This window comes from Oncorhynchus mykiss, chromosome 1 (assembly GCF_057628025.1).
Source record: "Oncorhynchus mykiss isolate SJ-2025 chromosome 1, ASM5762802v1, whole genome shotgun sequence".
NCBI lineage: Eukaryota > Metazoa > Chordata > Actinopteri > Salmoniformes > Salmonidae > Oncorhynchus > Oncorhynchus mykiss.
This window is the reverse complement of record NC_143022.1, coordinates 7,485,001-7,499,484: the sequence shown is the minus strand read 5'-3', so window position 1 is coordinate 7,499,484 and position 14,484 is coordinate 7,485,001. Positions and strand designations below refer to the sequence as shown.

Sequence of the window (14,484 nt, the reverse complement as noted above, 5' to 3'; positions counted from 1 at the left end):
ACTACTTCACTTGACTACACTTTACTTTACTACACTTTACTTCACTTTACTACACTTTAGTTTACTTTACTACACTTTACATTACTTTACTACGCTGTACTTTACTTTACTACACTTTACTTCACTTTACTACACGTTACTTTGTTTTACTATACTACTTCACTTTACTACACTTTACTTTACCACACTTTAATTCACTTTACTACACTTTACTTCACTTTACCACACTTTACTTTACTTTACTACACTTTACTTTACTACACTTTACATCACTTTACTACACTTTACGTTACTACACTTTACGTTACTTTACTACACTTTACATTACTTTACTACACTTTACTACACTTTACTACACTTTACTTTACTTCACTTTACTACACTTTACTTTACTACACTTTACATTACTTTACTACACTGTACTTTACTACACTTTACTTCACTTTAATACACTTTAGTTTACTACACTTGACTTCACTTTACTACACGTTACTTTGCTTTACTATACTACTTCACTTTACTACACTTTACTTTACTACACTTTACTTCACTTTAATACACTTTAGTTTACTACACTTTACTTCACTTTACTACACTTTACTTTACTACACTTTACTTCACTTTACTACACGTTACTTTGCTTTACTATACTACTTCACTTTACTACACTTTACTTTACTACACTTTACTTCACTTCACTAAACTTTACTTTACTACACTTTAGTGTACTTTACTACACTTTACTACACTTTACTACACTTTACTTTACTACACTTTACTTGACTTCACTAAACTTTACCTTTCTACACTTTACTACACTTTACTTTACTACACTTTACTTTACTACACTTTACTTTACTACACTTTACTTTACTACACTTTTCTACACTTTACTACACTTTACTTCACTTCACTAAACTTTACTTTACTTTAAAGGTTTTAAAGACTTTATTGTCCCCGCTGGGAAATGTTGTTGCAGTATCATGTACATTTTTTATTTGGTGTTTAGATACAGTAGACAACACATTTTAATAACAGTGACCTGCAGTATATAGCGATGAAAGAAGACCAGCCTGCTGGCCTTACTGGGTCCAATGGAACATTAACCGCAGCAGTTTAGGAGGGATATCACACCTGGCACAATTGATTGTCTAGCTCGGTTATTCCTGCCGGGTAGTGCCCTATACATGCACCCAGAGGGGAGTAGTTTAAAGCACGGGTACAGGGGTGGCTTGGGTCTAAAAGGATTGTGTGCGCCTTGCTGAGGGCCCTGACCTTAAAGATCTCATACAAGCCTGTTTGTTTGACTCCAAGTACCTTACTTACTGTGGTGATAATCCTTCTCAGCATATTTTTCTGTCTGACATAAGCCTTGCCAAACCAACAAACAATACAACAAGTTAATAGTCTCAATGAAAGATCTATAAAACAGTCAACATTTAAAGATCTCAAATTTTGAGAAAATACATTGGCGTACTACTGCTGGCAGAATAGTTCAGACTATTTAATTATTTGATTTCCATATTTTATATTACTCAGAAACGAAATAATCCTAAAAAGATAGCTGTGTATGTTCAAGGTCAACCAAAGACACTATGATCAGATCCTCTTATCATCAATCACCATTCATCAAGTTATCCTCATTACCTTTAAAGCCATTTTGGAATCTAGACTGACGAAACAACATACCACCAAGTGACAGGTAGCCAACAACGAGGTGGTTGGAGCCCCTGTTGCTAGGTGACCACCACTAGCCAATGTGACAGCCTATAAGAGCGCACCAAAAAAACAACACACTGAATCACACTGCTACGCATTTCAAGTGAAATCAAATGTTATTGGTCACATACAAGTGATTAGCAGATGTTATTGGTCACATACAAGTGATTAGCAGATGTTATTGGTCACATACAAGTGATTAGCAGATGTTATTGGTCACATACAAGTGATTAGCAGATGTTATTGGTCACATACAAGTGATTAGCAGATGTTATTGGTCACATACAAGTGATTAGCAGATGTTATTGGTCACATACAAGTGATTAGCAGATGTTATTGCGGGTGTAGCGAAATGCTTGTGCTTCTAGCTCCGACAGTGCAGTAATATCTAACAAATTACACAACATATACCCAATACACACAAATCTAAGTAGGAATGAATTAAGACTATATACATACAGTATGGACGAGCAATGTCAGAGCGGAACGGACCAAGATACAGTAGAATAGTACAGAAAACAGTATATACATATGAGATGAGTAATGCAATATATGTAAATAAGTGACTAAGATACCGTAGAAAAATATAGAATACTGTATATACATATGAGATGAGTAATGCCAGATATATAAACATTATTAAAGTGACTAGTGTGTTATTCCTTAAAGTGGCCAGTGATTTCTAGTCTATGCCTATAGGCAGCAGCCTCTAATGTGCTAGTGATGGCTGTTTAACAGTCTGAAAGCCTTCAGATATAAGCTGTTTTTCAGTCTCTCTGTCCCAGCTTTGATGCACCTGTACTGACCTCGCTTTCTGGATGATAGCGGGGTGAACAGGCAGTGGCTCGGGTGGTTGATGTCCTTGATGATCATTTGCAATGTAAAGCAAGAGGAAGTTAGAGAGGGTTGAAATGTGAATATGGATGAGGACGGACGATAGGAATAATCATAGTCCCTCTCTCGTCCCTCTCTCGTCCCTCTCTCGTCCCTCTCTCGTCCCTCTGCCTCGTCAGCACCCGGTGACATCCCTATGCAGACAAATCAAAATCTGGGGATGAGGAAAGAGGAAGGGAGAGAGAGTGAGGTAGAGAGAGAGAGATAGGGAGAATAAAGGGAGGGGTGGAGGAGTCAGTAATTAATCCCTAGTTTGGGATTACGAGGGGCTCCGATAGCACCCGTACGGATCAGGTTATTTTTAAGTGAGTTTCTCAAGGCCTCGTTAGGCCTCTGAGCTAAAGCCTCACCCCCTCCTACCTCCTCCATCATCATGCCACTGGCCTACTTTTCTACTACCCCTGGCATAGTCCCAGAAATAAGATTAGGGTTTATATGAGGCATATTAAACTTTCCCCACCAGGCTTCATATCATACTCGTATTATTAAAATCTCTCAAGTACAAAACGGAGGCATTCAAAAAGCTGAATGGAGATAGGGGAGTGAATGGATTTCCCACCTTAAGAAAACATAGGGGAAATCACACCAATTGTAATATTTTTCAGGTACATTCTACCTATAACCAGATGGCAAAACTGATATAATGACTACATCATTTTAACCAGTTTCTAGTTTTTACAGTTGCAATGATATCACTACCCTATGTAGATGTGAAGAGGGCACGACAAAACCTGTTCCCTTGTCAGGAGACTGAAAAGATATGCCATGGGTCCCTCAGATCCTCAAAAAGTTTTACAGCTGCACCATTTAGAGCATCCTAATGGGTTGCATCACTACTGCCTGGTATGGCAACTGCTCGGCCTCCGTCCACAAGGCACTACAGAGGGTAATGCGTACGGCCCAGTACATCACCGGGGCCACGCTTCCTGCCATCCAGGACCAAAAGGTGTCAGAGGAAGGCCCTAAAGACTCCAGCCACCCTTGTCATAGACTGTTCTCTCTGCTACCGCACAGCAAGCGGTACCGGAGCGCCAAGTCTAGGTCCAAGAGGCTTCTAAACAGCTTCAACCCTCAAGCCATAAGACTCCTGAACAGCTAATCAAATGGCTACCCAGACTATTTGCATTGCCTCCCTCCACCTACGCTGCTGCTACTCTCTGTTATTATCTGTGCATAGCGACTTTAGTAACTCTACCTATTTGTACAGTTGAAGTCAGAAGTTTACATACGCCTTAGCCAAATACATTTAAACTCTGTTTTTTACAATTCCTGACATTTAATACTAGTAAAAATTCCCTGTCTTAGGTCAGTTAGGATCACCACTTTATTTTAAGAATGTGAAATGTTAGAATAATAGTAAAGAGAGTGATTTATTTCAGCTTTTATTTCTTTCATCACATTACCAGTGAGTCAGAAGTTTACATACACTCAATGAGTATTTGGTGGCAATGCCTTTACATTTTTTTTTACGTGGGTCAAACATTTCGGATAGCCTTCCACAAACTTCCCACAATAAATTGGGTGAATTTTGGCCCATTCCTCCTGACAGATATGGTGTAACTGAGTAAGATTTGTAAGCCTCCTTGCTCGCACACACTTTTTCAGTTCAGCCCACAAATCTTCTACAGCATTGAGGTCAGGGCTTTGTGATTGCTACTCCAATAGCTTGACTTTGTTGTGCTTAAGCCATTTTGCCACAACTTTGGAAGTATGCTTGGGGTCATTGTCCATTTGGAAGACCCATTTGCGACCAAGCTTTAACTTCCTGACTGATGTCTTGAGATGTTGCTTCAATATATCCACATAATTTTCCTGCCTCATGATGCCATCTATTTTGTGAAGTGCACCAGCCCCTCCTGCAGCAAAGCAACATGATGCTGCCACCCCCGTGCTTCATGGTTGGGATGGTGTTGTTCGGCTTGCAAGCCTCCCCCTTTTTCCTACAAACATAATGATGGTCATTATGGCCAAACAGTTCCATTTTTGTTTCATCAGACCAGAGGACATTTCTCAAAAAGTACGATCTTTGTCCCCATGTGCAGTTGCAAACCGTAGTCTGGCTTTTTTATTGCGGTTTTGGAGCAGTGGCTTCTCCCTTGCTGAGCGGCCTTTCAGGTTATGTCGATATAGGACAAATTTTACTGTGGACATAGATACTTTTGTACCTGTTTCCTCCAGCATCTTCACTGGGTCCTTTGCTGTTGTTCTGGGATTGATTTGCACTTTTTGCACCAAAGTACATTCATCTCTAGGAGACAGAACACGTATCCTTCCTGAGCGGTATGACGGCTGCGTGGTCCCATGGTGTTTTTACTTGCGGACTATTGTTTGTACAGATGAACATGGTACCTTCAGGTGTTTGGAAATTGCTCCCGAGGACGAACCAGACTTGTGGAGGTCTACAATTTTTATTCTGAGGTCTTGGCTGATTTCGTTTTGATTTTCCCATGATGTCAAGCAAAGAGGCACTGAGTTTGAAGGTAGGTCTTGAAATACATCCACAGGTACAACTCTAATTGCCTCAAATGATGTCAATTAGCCTATCAGAATCTTATAAAGCCATGACATAATTTTCTGGAATTTTCCAAGCTGATTAAAGGCACAGTCCACTTAGTGTATGTAAACTTCTGACCCACTGGAATTGTGATACAGTGAATTATAAGTGAATAATCTGTCTGTAAACAGTTGTTGGAAAAATTACTTGAGTCATGCATGAAGTAGATGTCCTAAACGACTTGCCAAAACTATAGTTTGTTAAACCTCTTAGGGATCCCTTAACGCTCGAATTACGTGATAGATTTGACAACATCCGGTGAAATTGCAGACGCCAAATTCAAACTACAGAAATATAAATATTTAACATATATAAAAATACAAGTGTAATACATCAAAATAAAGCGAAACTCAGATTTCAAAGGCTTTACGGCGAAATCACAGTGCAGGTGCATTTATATGGAGACTTGATTACACACAGGTGGATTGTATTTATCATCATTAGTCATTTAGGTCAACATTGGATCATTCAGAGATCGTCACTGAACTCCTGGAGAGAGTTTGCTGCACTGAAAGTAAAGGGACTGAATAATTTTGCACGCCCAATTTTTCAGTTTTTGATTTGTTAAAAAAGTTTGAAATATCCAATAAATGTCATTCCACTTCATGATTGTGTCCCACTTGTTGTTGATTCTTCACAAAAAAATACAGTTTTATATCTTTATGTTTGAAGCCTGAAATGTGGCAAAAGGTCGCAAAGTTCAATGGGGCCGAATACTTTCGCAAGGCACTGTAAGTACCTCAATTACCTTGACACTGGTGCCCCTTCACATTGACACATTGACTCGTTGACATTGACCAGTACCCCCTGTATATAGCCTCCACATTGACTCTGTACCAGTACCCCCTGTATATAGCCTCCACATTGACTCTGTACCGTACCCCCTGTATATAGCCTCCACATTGACTCTGTACCGTAATACCCTGTATATAGCCTCCACATTGACTCTGTACCGTAACACCCTGTATATAGCCTCCACATTGACTCTGTACCAGTACTCCCTGTATATAGCCTCCACATTGACTCTGTACCGGTACTCCCTGTATATAGCCTCCACATTGACTCTGTACCGGTACCCCCTGTATATAGCCTCCACATTGACTCTGTACCGTAATACCCTGTATATAGCCTCCACATTGACTCTGTACCGGTACCCCCTGTATATAGCCTCCACATTGACTCTGTACCAGTACCCCCTGTATATAGCCTCCACATTGACTCTGTACCGGTACCCCCTGTATATAGCCTCCACATTGACTCTGTACCAGTACCCCCTGTATATAGCCTCCACATTGACTCTGTACCGGTACCCCCTGTATATAGCCTCCACATTGACTCTGTACCGGTACCCCCTGTATATAGCCTCCACATTGACTCTGTACCGGTACCCCCTGTATATAGCCTCCACATTGACTCTGTACTGTAATACCCTGTATATAGCCTCCACATTGACTCTGTACCGTAACACCCTGTATATAGCCTCCACATTGACTCTGTACCGTAACACCCTGTATATAGCCTCCACATTGACTCTGTACCGTAATACCCTGTATATAGCCTCCACATTGACTCTGTACTGTAATACCCTGTATATAGCCTCCACATTGACTCTGTACCGTAACCCCCTGTATATAGCCTCCACATTGACTCTGTACCTGTACCCCTGTATATAGCCTCCACATTGACTCTGTACCGGTACCCCCTGTATATAGCCTCCACATTGACTCTGTACCAGTACCCCTTGTATATAGCCTCCACATTGACTCTGTACCGTAATACCCTGTATATAGCCTCCACATTGACTCTGTACCGGTACCCCCTGTATATAGCCTCCACATTGACTCTGTACCGTAACACCCTGTATATAGCCTCCACATTGACTCTGTACCGTAATACCCTGTATATAGCCTCCACATTGACTCTGTACCGTAATACCCTGTATATAGCCCCGCTTTTGCTATTTACTGCTGCTCTTTAATTATTTGTTATTCTTATCTCTTATTTTTTAGGGATTTTCTTAAAACTGCGTTGTTGTTAAAGGGCTTGTAAGTTAACATTTCTCTGTACGGTCTACAGCTGTTGTATTCGGCGCATTTGACAAATAACATTTCATTTAATTTAATTTCAACCAGTTTCTAGTTGTACATTTGTAAAGACATCATTTCAACCAGTTTTGCCCATTGGGTAGTGGTCTGTATGGATGGTTTCACAAGGAGTGGACTTAGTGTGAATCTGTTGGGAGATTAAAATGGGTCCTGTGGCTTGTCTTTTGGTCTGGTATGTTAGCACTGGAGAGGAAAACCTACCAACGGCTCTCTGCCATCTTCTCTTAAATGAGAGGTTCCAGTGATTAGTTGTACACAGAACAGTGTCAGGGGCATTCAAACTGCTTTTCCGCAGCAGCTGACAGAAAAGTGTGAGGGAGTGAAAACAAAAGTCAGTCTGACTCTATTACTCCCTCTCTCTCTCGCTCTCTCTCTCCCCTTATCTCTTTTTTCTATCTTCTATCTGTGCTGGGTGATGAGCCCCTCGCCCCCCCACCCCCCTCCTTAACGAATGTTTCCCACCATCCGGCAGGGGGACTACACCTTCTCCACCACAGCTTTAACGGTTTATAACCACTTCCACCTCCTCCTCCTCCTCCTCAGCCCTGCTGCCTGTTTGGATTGGGGTTATATGCCTGCATCTCACAGTCGTCAAGCCTGCAGGCAGACCCGATAACATCGCAAAGGAAAGACACGCTGCCGCTTTAAAGTATAGAAGGAAAGAAGGGAGGTCTGAAGTGGAGGGGAGGTCTGGAGTGGAGGGGAGGTGTGGAGTGGAAGGGAGGTGTGGAGTGGAAGGGAGGTCTGAAGTGGAGGGGAGGTGTGGAGTGGAGTGGAGGGGAGGTCTGAAGTGGAGGGGAGGTGTGGAGTGGAGTGGAGGGGAGGTCTGAAGTGGAGGGGAGGTGTGGAGTGGAAGGGAGGTCTGAAGTGGAGGGGAGGTGTGGAGTGGAAGGGAGGTCTGGAGTGGAGGGGAGGTGTGGAGTGGAAGGAAGGTCTGGAGTGGAGGGGAGGTGTGGAGTGGAAGGGAGGTCTGAAGTGGAAGGGAGGTGTGGAGTGGAGGGGAGGTGTGGAGTGGAAGGGAGGTCTGGGACCCAACATGTGTGCTGTGGCTGAACCACCAGATGTGGACCAGGCATGGGAACGCTCCACTCCGCTTCCCCACAGTGATGTCCATTTATGGAGGTCGAAGCACCTCTCTCTCGGTCTCCTGCAGTGTTTTGGTACACGATCGATAGCTTGATAGCTTTCAGTTTATAGCCTTTGCTAAGTTATGGCCTTATGGGGCTGAGCGAAACTTAAAGTGAGCTCATGTGTCAAGTCATTTTCACGAAGGATGTGACTGTCTGCACAACTGCAGACTTTTTTTTTCTCGAAAATACTGCTAAAAAGGTATTTTCACCACCACTTAGATTAAATGAGAGGTAACCTCTGTTTCAGGTCCACTCCTATGAGCACAAAATGTTGAAAGGACGTCGAAAAGATGTTAAGAAGATACTGAAAAGATGTTTAAAAGACATTGAAAACACATCTTTTTTTTGGTTGAAAAGACACGAAAAACATTCTCAGTGGAAATATTTAGCCATATTGATCACAAAGACCTGAAATCTCTGCAGTTGTCTCAAACTATCCCAATATGCAAGATGCCATTTCTGAACATCAAAATGATCCCAATAATATGTATATATATATATATATATAACTGAATGCAGTATATATGTAACTGAATATACTATATTTAACTGAATATACTATATAACTGAAAATACTATATATAACTTAAATTCTATATATAACTGAATACAGTATATAAATGAATATACTACATATAACTGAATACAGTATATAACTGAATATACTATATAATGACATACAGTATTGTATTTGATCTATCTGGAAGCAGAGATACATGTCGTTATGCCATACCAGTGAGTATGAGCGGCCTATACTGTAAATCACACAATGATTACAGATGCCATGCTAACCACAGAGTAACAGCCGTGATTATGGGTTAGACATGAATACAGTATTTTACATTCACTGAAAGAATGGACTTTTGTTTACTGTATCCCAAAAGCCTTGAATTCAAGGAAATCTTAAAGTTTACCAAGTGATGTCTTCAAAAACCCACAGATTCTATTTTTGACCTCTTGTTTACTTTAATGTATTTCAAATGGACAGTCCTGGTCCCCTCCCTGGCTGACCTCAATCCCCCTACCGCACCCCTCTCGTACCCTCTCTGTCCCACCCCTGTAAACCCCAGCCTCCCCCCCCCCCCCCTCGTACCCTCTCTGTCCCACCCCTGTAAACCCCCCCCCCCCCCCCCCCCCTCGTACCCTCTCTGTTCCACCACCCCTGTAAACCCCAGCCCCCCCCCACCCTCGTACCCTCTCTGTTCCACCACCCCTGTAAACACCAGCCCCCCCCCACCCTCGTACCCTCTCTGTTCCACCACCCCTGTAAACACCAGACCCCCCCCACCCTCGTACACTCTCTGTTCCACCACCCCTGTAAACCCCAGCCTCCCCCCACCCTCGTACCCTCTCTGTTCCACCACCCCTGTAAACACCAGCCCCCCCCACCCTCGTACCCTCTCTGTTCCACCACCCACGTAAACCCCAGCCCCCCCCCACCCTCGTACCCTCTCTGTCTCACCACCCATGTAAACCCCAGCCCCCCCACCCTCGTACCCTCTCTGTCCCACCCCTGTAAACCCCAACCTCCCCCCACCCCCACCCTCGTACCCTCTCTGTTCCACCACCCCTGTAATCACCAGCCCTGCCCTCATGTCAGCTACTGGCTCCCTTGATGCACACTAGGACTGAGAGGAGCCGGTGTGTGTGTGTGTGTGTGTGTGTGTGTGTGTGTGTGTGTGTGTGTGTGTGTGTGTGTGTGTGTGTGTGTGTGTGTGTGTGTGTGTGTGTGTGTGTGTGTGTGTGTGTGTGTGTGTGTGTGTGTGTGTCTGTGTGTGTGTGTGTGTGTGTGTGTGTGCGTGCATCTGTCTGTCCATCCATGTGCGTGTGTCTCCTTCCTGTCTGCCTGTCTGTTTATATGCACGTGGTGTGCAGCAGAACCGTTTTTTTGCCGGTGTGTGTTAGGCCCGTGGTTATTCCGGTGTGTGAGAGAGTGTGTAAGGGTGCGTGTAAGGACATCCAGCCGCCGCCCCACTCTACCTCCTCCCCCTCCTCAGCACTGCCCAGAGTGGTACACCCTGTTCTCTAGTAAGAAACTGGACTGTCATTTCCTGGCACAGGATATTGTACGGTGGATTTAATTGGTCTTTGCTTCAAATACCCGCTTGTCCATTTTTCCGGTTCAAAATGGAAAATAAATAAATAGAAATGGGCCCTCACTGTGCCCTAGTTTTGTGTGTGTTTTTTTTTATGATCACATTATTAATAATGTCTAATGGTTTATCAATATTTCTAATACATAATGGAACGGTGAAGGTAACGGCATGGCTCGGCATTTGATTTCCACGGCAATTTTCCAACCGTCTATTAGCGGAAACATTAGTGCCTGTTAGCTAAGGTGACTGAGATGGGGTTGAGGATGGGTTAAAACCGTGAGAATCGTCTATTAGGGGAAACATTAGTGCCTGTTAGCTAAGGTGACTGAGATGGGGTTGAGGATGGGTTAAAACCGTGAGAACCGTCTATTAGGGGAAACATTAGTGCCTGTTAGCTAAGGTGACTGAGATGGGGTTGAGGATGGGTTAAAACCGTGAGAACCGTCTATTAGGGGAAACATTAGTGCCTGTTAGCTAAGGTGACTGAGATGGGGTTGAGGATGGGTTAAAACCGTGAGAACCGTCTATTAGGGGAAACATTAGTGCCTGTTAGCTAAGGTGACTGAGATGGGGTTGAGGATGGGTTAAAACCGTGAGAACCGTCTATTAGGGGAAACATTAGTGCCTGTTAGCTAAGGTGACTGAGATGGGGTTGAGGATGGGTTAAAACCGTGAGAACCGTCTATTAGGGGAAACATTAGTGCCTGTTAGCTAAGGTGACTGAGATGGGGTTGAGGATGGGTTAAAACCGTGAGAACCGTCTATTAGGGGAAACATTAGTGCCTGTTAGCTAAGGTGACTGAGATGGGGTTGAGGATGGGTTAAAACCGTGAGAATCGTCTATTAGGGGAAACATTAGTGCCTGTTAGCTAAGGTGACTGAGATGGGGTTGAGGATGGGTTAAAACCGTGAGAACCGTCTATTAGGGGAAACATTAGTGCCTGTTAGCTAAGGTGACTGAGATGGGGTTGAGGATGGGTTAAAACCGTGAGAACCGTCTATTAGGGGAAACATTAGTGCCTGTTAGCTAAGGTGACTGAGATGGGGTTGAGGATGGGTTAAAACCGTGAGAACCGTCTATTAGGGGAAACATTAGTGCCTGTTAGCTAAGGTGACTGAGATGGGGTTGAGTATGGGTTAAAACCGTGATAGACGGCTCCAAACATCACGGGTTCATTTAAAGTGCTAAGCCTGTTTGTGTTTCTATTTTAGCCCTGTCCTTAACCACTCAGAATGAATGTCTCAACAAGTTTTGGTTTCCCTACTGCGCAGTTTGATTTACAGTTAACAGACAGCAAAATACTGCCTAATTTAAAGGGCAACACACTCCCTTATCTCGGTTGCCTGCAGATATGACAAATGTATGTATCCATGTTGTCCTATAATCATTCAACCCGGGTCGTGTTAATTTGGGCACCAAATGGAAGAAAAGGGACAGAATCAGGGAGTGACTAAATGGACTTGACCAATAGGAAATGCTCATTTTCGTTTTGTGTTGCAAAACATTTTCAATTGCGTGGCTTCTTGAACACATTCCAGGTCACAATTGCATAATGTGTTCCCTCACTGAACTGATAACAGAATTGATAGTGATACTAGTCTATAGTGTCAATCACAGAACACATAAATTATTTTGTTTTAAAAAACTGTATCACTATCAGGGACGAAATGGGACGAAACGGTGGACACAGACATATAACGGTAGCTCTCTTGTCTGCTGCCTGTCTGTCCATCTTCACTTTGTTCTCTGTGCCAAGGCTTCACCCCAAATCTCTTAATAACCTTATGGTGGCCTCCCACACACACACATGCACCAGTGGAGGCTGCTGAGGGGAGGCCGGCTCATAATAAGGGCTTGAATGGAGCAGATTAAATGGCATCAAACACATGGAAACCATGGAAACCATGGAAACCATGGAAACCACGTGTTTGATGTATTTGATAGCATTTCACCTCTTCCGCTCCAGCCATTACCACGAGCTCGTCCTCCCCAATTAAAGGTGCCACCAACCTCCTGTGACACGCACAATCTCGCTTTCTGTCTCTCTCTCTCTCATATCCACCATCTGTTGTTAACAGGGCGCATGGAGGTACGGCTCTCAATCTGCTCTCCTTCAACTCTCTTCCCAAATCCTTTATCCATCCCCCCCCCCCCCCCCCCCCAAAAAGAAAATATATATTTACAAAGGAAGAGTCCCTCTCCTGCTGAATTTCTGAACTCCAGCCGTAGTCATTGCCAACGACTGCCAACTTTGTCTTTGAGAAGGGGTAGAAAAGACGAGGGGAAGAAAACAGGCATTGTAGTATTGGTATTAATGGTGTCAGCACACTAGATAAGTAAATAACTTGTTCTAAGGGACAGTTATACATTTTACTGGGGGGTGGGTGGGGGGGGGTCCTAAATAATGAGGGTTCTTTATAATTTTTTACTTTTTTTGTTGTTACCTTTTTTGCCATTTGGGCAGGGTTATGTCCTTTTTTATTGGGCACAGGGGGGGGTAGTGCATTTTTTTCCCCTGATATATTTTTTGTCAGGGTTTACTAAATCATTTCTTCCATCCTAATGTCTTCATCTGCTTGCATGCGCCTCTCCTGTGTCAAGGGGTTTTGGTATTTCCCTTGTCTAACTGTCTATCCTGCCCTCTATCCACCACTCATAGTGACAATAGTGGTAGGTGGATCGTTTTGTCCGGATCTGCAATAGGCTAACAGGCGATCATACCACACATAAAAAAAAACAGTCAAAGCTGCACCAATTTTTTTTTAACAAGAACCAATAGGATTAGCTGAAAGGTAGCAGAGAGTCCATCATTATGAACCAATAGGAATAGCTGAAAGGTAGCAGAGAGTCCATCATTATGAGCCAATAGGATTAGCTGAAAGGTAGCAGAGAGTCCATCATTGTGCATAAAAGAACAGTGAAGACGTGGAGCTCATAAAGCTCCGCTGTTGATCTTGTTTAGGGACAATACAATTATCCTACCTAGACTATAGTAACCTACAATACCACAAATGTAATGAATAGTTGCAATAATTGTTTTCAGGTGGGGTACAACAATCTACTCTAGGCTGCAGGGAATATTCAATTTGAATAATTGCTCAACAGCTCTGTGATTTTGAGTGTTTCATTCCATGTATTCCATTTGGATCAGTTGTGGGGTCTATACTCTCGGCAGTTTTATTTTATAAGGTCCGTAGCAGGCCAGTCTGGTTGTATTTTTTGTTTTATTTTTTGACTTGTGATACTGTGATGTGTTGTCTGTAGCAGATCGTCATTATCCCAAGTCGGTGTGGCTACATACGCTTCCCATTGGCCTAGTTATTCAGGAGAGCTTAAAAGGTGCTAACGCAAGGGACACGATAAACGTCAGCTGAACGGCTGCCGTGTGTGTAGCTCAGCGCTCCCGGTTGTTGTCAGCTCCAACATTGTCATGGTTTTTTTGAAAGGGGGACCCTGGTCCCGTGGACCATAAAGGGAGCACATTTTTGGTGCGTTTGCCTTTAGTACTACACACAGCTGATTCAAATGATCAACTCATCATCAATCTTCAAGTGGTATATTCATTTATTTTATTTTTTTGATGTTATCCTTGATATGATCCTGCTATTGTCACATGCTACACACGCATATCTATCCAATGTTATCATCAATGAGAGATGTTATACTTTAGTAACCTACAATGATGACCTGTTGATGTGAAAAGTTTAATAATTGCATTATATTCCCGACCGTTACCTTGCAACTGGAGATTCCTTCCAAAAACGATTGCCTATAAATACCATGTGGAGCCACTGCACAGTTGGATAGGTTAGAGTGTGACCTGGGACTACCTCGTTGGGGGAATCCATGCCTGTCCCAACCAAGGATAACTGAAGGGCCATCGCTGCTGACTTTGAAGAACGGTGGAACTTTTCTCATTGTCTAGGATCAGTGGATGGCAAGCATACAGTATGGTCCTGATGGGCAAGAGGACCAGTAAGGACAC

At 43.2% G+C, this 14,484-nt stretch overlaps 1 long non-coding RNA gene across 1 annotated transcript in view; it reads right to left on the bottom strand.

The window, feature by feature from the left end:
- Positions 1-373: 373 nt before the first annotated feature.
- LOC149985348 (uncharacterized) overlaps positions 374-14,484 on the bottom strand; it is a 21,828-nt gene continuing 7,717 nt past the window's right edge. The window contains exon 2 of the long non-coding RNA XR_016496095.1: positions 374-2,767. This is a non-coding gene — a long non-coding RNA (uncharacterized LOC149985348). The remainder of the gene's footprint in view (positions 2,768-14,484) is intronic.